Below are 9,976 nucleotides of genomic sequence, written 5' to 3'. Positions count from 1 at the left end.
CTATCTCAGTTTGGCTTGATAAAATTAATTGTATTTTCCAAATATATTTAAAAACATAAATTCATAGAGAACAAATTAAATAGTGAACTTATATAACATTTCAAAATCAAGTATTTTAAAATTTAAAAGGACGAATTTGAATTTTTCTTACAGACATGACTTTTTCAAGTCAGGGTTTATATATGAGATGCCATATGTAATCCTGATCAGGATATTTAAAGATAATCTCATCAAATTTCCCAAAATCCCTGTAGACCAGACACATTATTAGCATCAATAGATGATATAATTTTAAAAAATTTGTTTATGTTTATTTATTTTTGAGAGAGAGACAGAGTGGGAGCGGGGGAGGAGCAGAGAGAGAGGGAGACACAGAATCCAAAGCAGGCTTCACGCTCTGAGCTGTCAGCACAGAGCCCAACACGGGGCTCGAACTCAAACTACAAGATCATGACCTGAGTAGAAGTCAGACACTCAACTGACTGAACCACCCAGGCGTCCTGATGATAAAAGGTTTGAAAAGATATTTCCTACCTTACATATTGGTAATTGTAATTTATGCCAATTTGATGGGTATAAGTCAAAATGTTACAACTGCAATTATATTTAAAGAACTAAACAGACTTTTTTTCTTTCATTAATGATTATAAAGTCAAAATTTCTTGTGGCAAAGCAAATTAACTTCCAATCATGTTGACTATTTTCATGTTAAATACAGTATATCAAGATAATCATGGAACTCTGGTTTGACAAATGGCACCGCATGGTTAGGATGGTGAGAGCAGTGACCCTGCAGCTAGCCATGGGTGTTACTAAAATCTCACACAAACTATGAAGTCAGCATATGCTTGAAGACAGAACTGTGCCCTCTGGGTGACTCCATCTGACCTCCAGGAGCTCTCCAACTTCCATTGGTTCTACCTGGGCTGCCCACCATAGTTGTGATTCTTGGGGACCCAAGAAACAAACTCCCCCAGCAGCCCCTGGACCCCTGTGGTCTACCCTACAGTTAGCCACTGAAAGAAATTGCATACAGTTAAGGATCTTTAAAGTCAACGTAGAGCAGTGGCTTGCACTGTTCCTCACTGTGTAGCAATCTGCAAGTTCAGCGCGATTTACCTGCAAGGGCTCCTTGTAGCACCCTTCTAGAAACACATATCAAGCAGTTCGTAACTGGTGGTGATTGCCTTGACCGGGGCCCCGCGCCAAGCCTTTTCTGACCGCCCTGACAGAGAGACACATAATTGTAGCATCCACACCACATCAGCGTGCTTTCGTTCTTTCTTGTGCCTTGACACGCCAGTTTGGAGTTTAGGGGAAAGAAAATATAACTAGGAAGACTTGTGGAGCCATTTCATTTGGATCTCACAGTGTTAATGCTAAGAGTCTTGTTTGTTTAGTTGATGTAGTTGGTCATACAGAAATTTATTAAATATGTAAAAATATGAATTTTGTTGCTGAGAAAGAGCTAGGCTCTGTATCCCTAGTTTATCATTATCCTTATCCCTCCTTTTTTGTTTTTCTTTTTTTTTTTTTTTTTTTTTTTTGGTCTGTTCAATACAGAGATCATGTGACAATTGCACTCATCAGCTTTCTTGTAGAGAAAGAAAGCTAATGTTTCTTTTGTTTTAAGTTTATTGATTTATTTTGAGAGAGAGAGACAAAGCAGGGGAAGGGCAGAGAGAGAGGGAGAAAGAGAATCCCAGGCAGGCTCTCCACTGTCACCGTGGAGCCCAATGCAGGGCTCGAACTCATGAACCTAGGAGATCATGACCTGAGCCAAAACCAAGAGTCAGATACTTAACTGAGTGAGCCACCCAGATGCCTCCAAATGTTTCTTTTAATCACATCTGTTAAAATGGAAAATCTGAAGACAGAGATGGCTTTAAGTTTTAAGAAAAACAGAAGCAGTCACATTTCTTGGTGGAAGTGAAATTACCCCTATGTGTTCTAAACCAAGTCTGTGTGTATTGAAAAACTAGAAATTCCATTCCTGCCCTCTGTGCAGGGCAATATGGCGATATCCTTCGTAGTTAAAATGCATGTATCTTTTCATCCAGCAATTCCAGCCGTCAGCGTTGTTGCTATGATGGTACTTACCCTCATGTAAAATGATGCGGACAAGATTCTTCTCTACCACATATCATCTGAGTGAAAGGTAGGTGAAGGAAAGGGCACAGACTTGACCTGATGAAGACAAAGTGTTAAACAAAGACAGAGAGAATTTTGAGGAATAGCCTGGCAGGTATATTTTATGGTTAAAAAATCTTGAGGTTTTTCAAAGACTCCATCATAACTGAAATTGTCTTCTCCAATGATCTATCCAGCTGTCCAAGGCAGAAGACCCCAACCAGTTCCAGAGAGTTGCCAGCCAATCACCAATTTACCCAAGGACATGAAAACAGGTCACATTTCCATGTAGTTGGTGTTTTCTCCTTCTTCCTTTTTTCTTCTTTTCCTCTTATATAAATCCTGTTGGCTTTTTTAAATGACAAAATAAATTTGTTGACTGGCTTCCCTTGTATGCAAGTAAAATAGCATGTTAATCTTAATGTAACTGTATGATTTATTATTGACACTGTAATACTGCTAAAGGATTGGAACTTGTCTTTTATTTATTAATTAATTAATTAATTTATTTTTTCAACGTTTATTTACTTTTGGGACAGAGAGAGACACAGCATGAACGGGGGAGGGGCAGAGAGAGAGGGAGACACAGAATCGGAAACAGGCTCCAAGCCATCAGCCCAGAGCCTGACGCGGGGCTCGAACTCAGGGACCGCGAGATCGTGACCTGGCTGAAGTCGGACGCTTAACCGACTGCGCCACCCAGGCGCCCCGGAACTTGTCTTTTAAAAGGGAACTATCCAAGTAACTCATCAAATATCCATACTTTGTAATAGCATATAACTATAAATAAGAACAAAATATTTCTATGTGCAATAACCTGGAAAGTTTTCCAAGATATAAGCACTGTGCAGCAAACTACATGTAGTAAAATATTATTTGAAGCTGCTAAAAAGAACAAATAATTCTATGCTTTTAATATATACAATATCTTTAGGAGGACAAACAAAAACTGGTAATAACAGTTGCCTTTTGGAAAGGGACCTTGGTGGTGAAGAACAGCAAAGGGAGACATTTTTTTAAACTATTTATTTGAGAGAGAGAGAGAGAGAGCAAGAGCGTGAGTGCCAGGTGGGGTGGGGGCAGTGGAGGCAGAGAGAAGGAAGAGAAGGAGACACAGAATCCCAACGCAGGCTCCAGGCTCCAAGCTGTCAGCACAGAGCCCAACGGCAGGGCTTGAACTCACAAACCACAAGATCATAACCTGAGCCAAAACCGGATGCTTAACCGACTAAGCCACCAAGGCACCCAGGGAGACATTGTTTTTTAATGTTTATTTTATTTTTGAGAGACAGAGAAAGTGCACACGTGAGGGGGGGAGGGGCAGAGAGAGAGAGAGAGATTGAGAATCCAAAGCAGGATCTATGCTGATGGCAGCAACCCTGACACAAGACCTGAACTCCCAAGTTGTAAAATCATGACCTGAGCCAAAGTCAGACGCTCAACCGACTGAGCCACCTAACCTCCCCAAGGGGAGACATTTTTGACTGTATACTCTTTTATACCTTGTTAAATGGATTCGGTACCTTAATTCCATTGTGTGGAGGTTTTTCCACACCATCAGTAAGCAATTCTGTAACACCACCTGAGTGTTCTACAATTTAACTCAATTCTGACATCATATACCCATTGAGCATCAGGTTCCACAGGTTAAGAGCTCAGTCCCACATGACTCTCCCCACCTTCCCCCAACCACCATACCATCACTTCAGAAGGCAGTTGCAAACCCCGGTTATTTATCATCTGTGCTTCTGATTGGAGGTTCCCATGACCCCCTCCTTGGGTTTGATTAATTTGCCAGAGTGGCTCACAGAACTCAGAAAAACATTTTGCTTACTAGATTACTGGTGTATTATAAACAGCTGTAATTCAGGAACCGCCTGAGGATTCAGAAAGAGATCCATAGGGTAAGGTATGGGGAAGGAGCGCCGAGTTTCCATGTTCTATCCCAGCGTACTACTCTCTCCAAATCTCCATGCGTTCACCAGCCTGGAACCTCTCCAAGCCCCATTCATTTGGGGTTTTATGGACGCTTCATTACCTAAGACATGACTGATTAAATCTTCAGTTGCTGGCAGTTCGTTGACTCAACCTTCAGCCCCTCTCCCCTCCCTGGAGTACACCTGAAAGTTCCAACCCTCTAATCATGAGGTTGGGTCTCCTAGCAACCAGCCCGCATTCTAAAGTACAGTCACCTCATTAGCATAACAAAAGACACCTATGTTGCTCTCTTAAGTAATTCCAAGAGTTTTAGGAGCTCTGTGCCAGAAATGAATACCAAATATTTATTTCTCATTACCACAACACCACACTTGTGAGTTTAGTACTTTGTGAATCTATCAGCTATTCGCTCTGGAATACATTATTAAGTTTGTGTTTGTGTTTTGCTTGACAAACAGTGACCTTCATACATATTTATTAGTATGCAACATTGGAAAGTTGTCGAAAAAAGGGGAGGAAAGTGGCAAAGAGCCAAACAACTTCCTGAAGTACAGACACAGAGATACTTCTTTTTTAATTACCCCTTGTCACGATGTACTGAAGTGGCTGCTGCTCAGCCTGGTAGGAGAAAGCAAAAAAGGCTTTCCAAATAGCAAGAGAAGTGGTGATAGGCCTTGCGTCTGGGGTCAACACCGGGCATGGGTTTTCTTGGGATATGGTTGCTTCCTGGTACAGATCACGGCCCATGCTTGAAGTAAATCAGCCCACCTGAACTACAGAAACCTTCTGGAACTTTGAGTGTGCCATGGGGTTCTGTATGGTACGTGCTAATTAAAGAGCATCTAGGGCCAGACACAAACTGGGATCAATCAGCTCTCCATTCCCTAATCTCTTCACTAGGCTCAGAGACTTCTGGCATCAATCCTTACAAATCTATGAGCCACTTCCCATATCCTGCATGCCCAAATTTGTCCAACCACTTTTTATTACCTCCACTGCTACAACACCAGACCAAGTCTCCATTAATCCTTATTTGGGCTGGTAAGGAAACCTCCCAGTGCGTTACCCCTCATAGTAGCCTAAGAGAATTTTTTTTTCAATGTTTATTTATTTTTGAGAGAGAGAGAGAGAGAGAGAGAGAGAGAGAATCCAAAGCAAGCTCCAGGCTCTGAGCTGTCAGCACAGAGCCCGACATGGGGCTTGAACCCACATACTGTGAGATCATGACCTGAGCTAAAGTCAGACACCCAACCAACTGAGCCACCCAGGAGGCCCAAGAACTTTTGTAAGTGTATGCCTGTTCTGTATAGAAGCTGTTTGTGCGACTTGTCATGTATTTCTGCCCAGAGCTGCACATACACTATCATGGCGGGGTGTGTGTGTGTGTGTGTGTGTGTGTGTGTGTGTTGGCTTATACTCCGTATCTGGCCTTGGGATCAGAACTGGCTCTTGGTTCCTGATGCCAAGAAGGATTAATGTGCTTCACCTCCTTGAGCCAGATGAGGCCCGCCCCCTGGAATAAATCAGGGAGGACGCCCAGGCTCCTAAGATTTCAGAAACAACAAAACCAGCTCATTTGGGACTGCACTTCGGCACACATAATGACTAACCATAAATCACACACGGGTAGTATATATATCGCCCTGGCAGGAATAGCTAGCTGGAAGCCTCACCTGAGGACAGGATGCTCCACCCAGGACCCTCAGTTGGGACTCCAACCAGGCTCTTCACTGTGGGGCTTCCTCATACAGAAGGTTGGAGGTTGTAAGTGCCCCAGTTGATGTTTTAAGCCTTCTTTGTTTTTCTCTATACTTCTCTCCCTTTATGTTGACTATAATTGTTTAATTCTTTATATTCCCTTTCCCTTATAATTAATAGCTTTCCTCCACGAAACTGAGAGTGCGTCTATTGCACTTAGAACAATGTCACATCTCTTCAGCCCCCAACTAACACTCTTCCATTGCACTTGGAATAGAATACAGACTTCTTAAAATGGCCTCAGACTCTCTACCTAATCTAGAACCTTCCTTCCTCTCTGGCCTCATTTCCTTCCTCTCTGCTTCTTGTTCATCACCCACCATGTTGGCATTTACCCTCCTCAAAGCCTCTACACTCAATGCACCTGATGCTTGGGCTGTTTTTCCAAGTCATCCCAGAGTTGCTTTCTTCTCATTTCAGGTTATGACTCAAATATCTTTTTCTTCAGAGATGCCTCCTCTAACCTTCCTGCTGAAAAGCAACCTTCCACCTCTCGGTCACGCTCTATCACATTAAACTATTTTACCTTCTTCATAGAGTTTATCAGAGACTGGAATTATTTCATTTGTATATTTGTTCATGTGATTTCTGTTCACCTCCTCCTTACCTCACTGTAAATTACTTGAAAGCAGGGGCAATTACTGCCCAATCCCTAAGGTTCATAGAAGAGTCTCACACACTGGCAGCTTGTTCACTGCTTGATAAACCAGCAGCTTTGATATGGAGCAATCAACATCTGGTAGCCTTGTGATCATACTCACAAGCTTTAAAGGTGTAGCTCTGAGTTCTAAATCTAGTAATGACACTCAGTGTAGCCAAAGAGTGACCATGCACTCCACTCACCAGGACTGAGACCTCTCTGCAGAGTGTGGTTAAGCACCCACACTTGGCATATCTGAATTTAAGCTTTAGTTAAGAGATTATTCTACCAAGATTCATCCTTCAGCCTGAATGAGCTAGTGAGCCCGGGACTTGCTTGCTATCTTTCCTTCTTTCCTTCTTCCTTCCTTCCTTCCTTCCTTCCTTCCTTCCTTCCTTCTTTCCTTCCTCCCTCCTTTCCTTTCCTTCCTTCCTTCCTTCTTGCTTGCTTCCTTCCTTCCCTCTCTCCTCCCTCCCTTCCTTCTTTCCTCCCTCCCTTCCTTCTTTCCTCCCTCCCTTCCTTCTTTCCTCCCTCCCTTCCTTCTTTCCTCCCTTCCTTCCTTCCCTTCTCTCTCCCTTTCCTTCCTTCCTTCCTTCCTTCCTTCCTTCCTTCCTTCCTTCCTTCCTTCCCTTTTCATTGTTGTTGCTTAATATTACCATAGGAAGGATAGCAAGAAGGAAAGAAGAGTTCTCTTGATAGGGCTCAGCCTATTTAATTGTAAATATTAGAATATATATGAACTTTTCCAACTTAATGCAGTCACATACACATATATGCACACACAGAGCTTCCATTTTTAAAATTTTTGTTTTGTTTGGGGCTGAAAAAATTATGTCGTATCTAAAATAAAATTTTAAACTATTTGCAATAGTCATTATAACACTCATTTTTAATGCCATTTTAATAAAAAAAATAATGTTTATTGTTTATTTTTGAGAGAGAGAGAGAGTCAGAGCATGAGCAGGGGAGGGACAGAAAAGAGAGGGAGACACAGGATCCAAAGCAGGCTTCAGGCTCTGAGCTGTCAGCACAGAGCCCAACACGGGGCTTGAACTCACAAACCATGACATCATGACCTGAGCCGAAGTCAGATGCTCAACTGACTGAGCCATCCAGATGTTCAGCCATTTTAATTATATATAAAATAATTTATATAATTGCATCAAATAATAGGGTCCTAGCTCGCATATGTACTATATACATATATGCACATATATATATATATATACATTACGAAAAACATATGCAATGTTTTATATTCTGTTTTTATTTGGGGGGGGTGGTGAGGGCAGAGACGGATGGAAAGATAATCCTAAGAAAGCTCCATGCCAAGCACAGAGCCCTATGCAGGGCTTGATCTCACCACTGTGAGATCATGACCTAAGCTGAAATCAAGAGTTGGATGTTTAACAGACTGAGCCATCCAGGCGCCCCTTTTATACTCTGTTTTTAACTTGCCCTTTAATCAGCCAAGAAATATTCATCCAGGCACCACTGAAAAAGTAGAAATACCAAGATGTGTAAGATATAGTTCCGTCCTCCTAAAGCTCTCATTTAAGTTGGGGAATTACATATACATATATAAGTACAAAGGTGAGACCTTCAATAAGAGTTATTTAAGGCAGGGAAACAGTGTAGAAAAGAAAGTAACTGAGGTACTCTGGGTGTGTGTAGGATCACAGTGGATTTTCCCTAAAGGGAATCCATGAGCACCATAGAGTTCGTTAATTTTAAGAGTTAAATGGCTCACATACAAAAATGTGAGTGAACATTAATCAGTCTCAGAAAGGGATTGGTTTCATTCTATTTTTTTTTTTTCAAACCAAAAGATTTTCTTACTCGTGCGTGCTTATCGCAATTCTACCGATAATAATTTTGTTTTAAAAGCTTAGAAAGAACCCTAAAGCTTATCTCAAAAATGAAGTGGGCAAGAAGAATATCCAAGACAAAATATCTGAAAGGAGTTATTAGAAGGTGTGGTGGAAATGTTGCTTTTCTACTCAGTGTTCAATCTCGGTTTAAGCCTAGCAGCTAGGACAGTCCTCAAAACTGTAATTGAATCAAGGATGAGTCGTCTGGGATGAGTAAGTCGATCTGATCAGACCAAAAGAAAAGACATATCTGTAATGAGAAGTTTTCTCTATCTCTCTATATCTATATTCATATAGATGAATGAGTCACTGTTTTGTTTTGCTGTGCAGTGTTTTAAAAATTGTAGTAAAATGGACACAAGACTTACTGTCTTAACCATTTTTAAATGCACAGTTCAGTAGCATTAAGCACACTCGAATTGTCATGAAGCCAATTTCCAGAAGTCCTTTCATCTTGCAAAACTGAATTTCCATACCCATTAAGTAACTTCGTTCCATGTCTTGTAGTTCTGGCAATATAAAAAGGTTTCTAGTTTTATTTATGAAATTTCCTTTATTTATTGGTAATTTGATGGGATCTAAGTGATCCGTGACATCTTGAGATGTCATATGGACATATGTCTTATGGAAATATGTTCATATGTTCATTATATATTGTTGAGCGGTAAATTCTGGTAACCAAATACACAGTTTGATCTCTATTTTAAGGAATAAAAAAAAAAAGTTTGTATATATGCATGTTATGTGTATGTGTTCTATTTCTATATGTAGAGAGAGAGAAAATATAGAAATACAACACATATAGGTAGCATGGGAGAGACAGAGACAGAGATAGAGAGACACGGAGGAAAACAGAGATAGAGGGAACTATATCTCTACCTTCTTCATTCTCAGCTTAATTTCAACTACAAGAAAAAATGCACTGGAAATTAAAAGCTGGGAGAGTACAGAATATGTTAACTATGAATGTTTCGGGGAGATGGGAATGTGGGTTATTTTTGCTATTTGCACTTATTATTATTATTATTATTATTTTAAGAGAGAGAGAGAGCATGCACAAGTCAGAGGGCAGAGGGAAAAAGAGAGAGAATCCCAAACAGGCTCCACTCCACGCTCAGGGCAGAGCCCGATGTGGGGCTCAATCCTACCACCCTAGGATGATAACCTGAGCTGAAATCAAGAGTTAGATGCTCAACCGACTAAGCCAGCCAGGTGATGCTGCACTTTCTAATTATTTGATAATTTTATAATTACATTACCTTTGTAATTTGTGTAGTATTTCAAGTAAAAAAAAAAGTTTATATCCAAATTTTTTTTTTTTTCAAAATTTCAGTCATTTCTGGGGCGCCTGGGTGGCGCAGTCGGTTAAGCGTCCGACTTCAGCCAGGTCACGATCTCGCGGTCCGTGAGTTCCAGCCCCGCGTCGGGCTCTGGGCTGATGGCTCAGAGCCTGGAGCCTGTTTCCGATTCTGTGTCTCCCTCTCTCTCTGCCCCTCCCCCGTTCATGCTCTGTCTCTCTCTGTCCCAAAATAAAAAAAAAAAAAAGTTGGAAAAAAAAAACTAAAAAAAAAAACAAAAACAAAATTTCAGTCATTTCTAATAAAAGGTATATCAGCATAATATAATTATTTCATCTTTA

At 40.9% G+C, this 9,976-nt stretch overlaps 1 long non-coding RNA gene across 1 annotated transcript; it reads right to left on the bottom strand.

The window, feature by feature from the left end:
- Positions 1–2,224: 2,224 nt before the first annotated feature.
- Positions 2,225–4,433, bottom strand: LOC123385217. The gene is made up of 2 exons (XR_006597414.1): positions 3,965–4,433; positions 2,225–2,479 (listed from the first exon to the last, which is right to left on the bottom strand). It is a non-coding gene; the product is annotated as an uncharacterized LOC123385217 (long non-coding RNA).
- Between the last annotated feature and the right edge of the window lie 5,543 nt (positions 4,434–9,976).

The sequence above is a fragment of the Felis catus genome, chromosome B1, assembly GCF_018350175.1.
Source record: "Felis catus isolate Fca126 chromosome B1, F.catus_Fca126_mat1.0, whole genome shotgun sequence".
In the NCBI taxonomy this organism is placed as follows: Eukaryota; Metazoa; Chordata; class Mammalia; order Carnivora; family Felidae; genus Felis; species Felis catus.
This window is presented reverse-complemented; position numbering and strand designations above follow the sequence as displayed.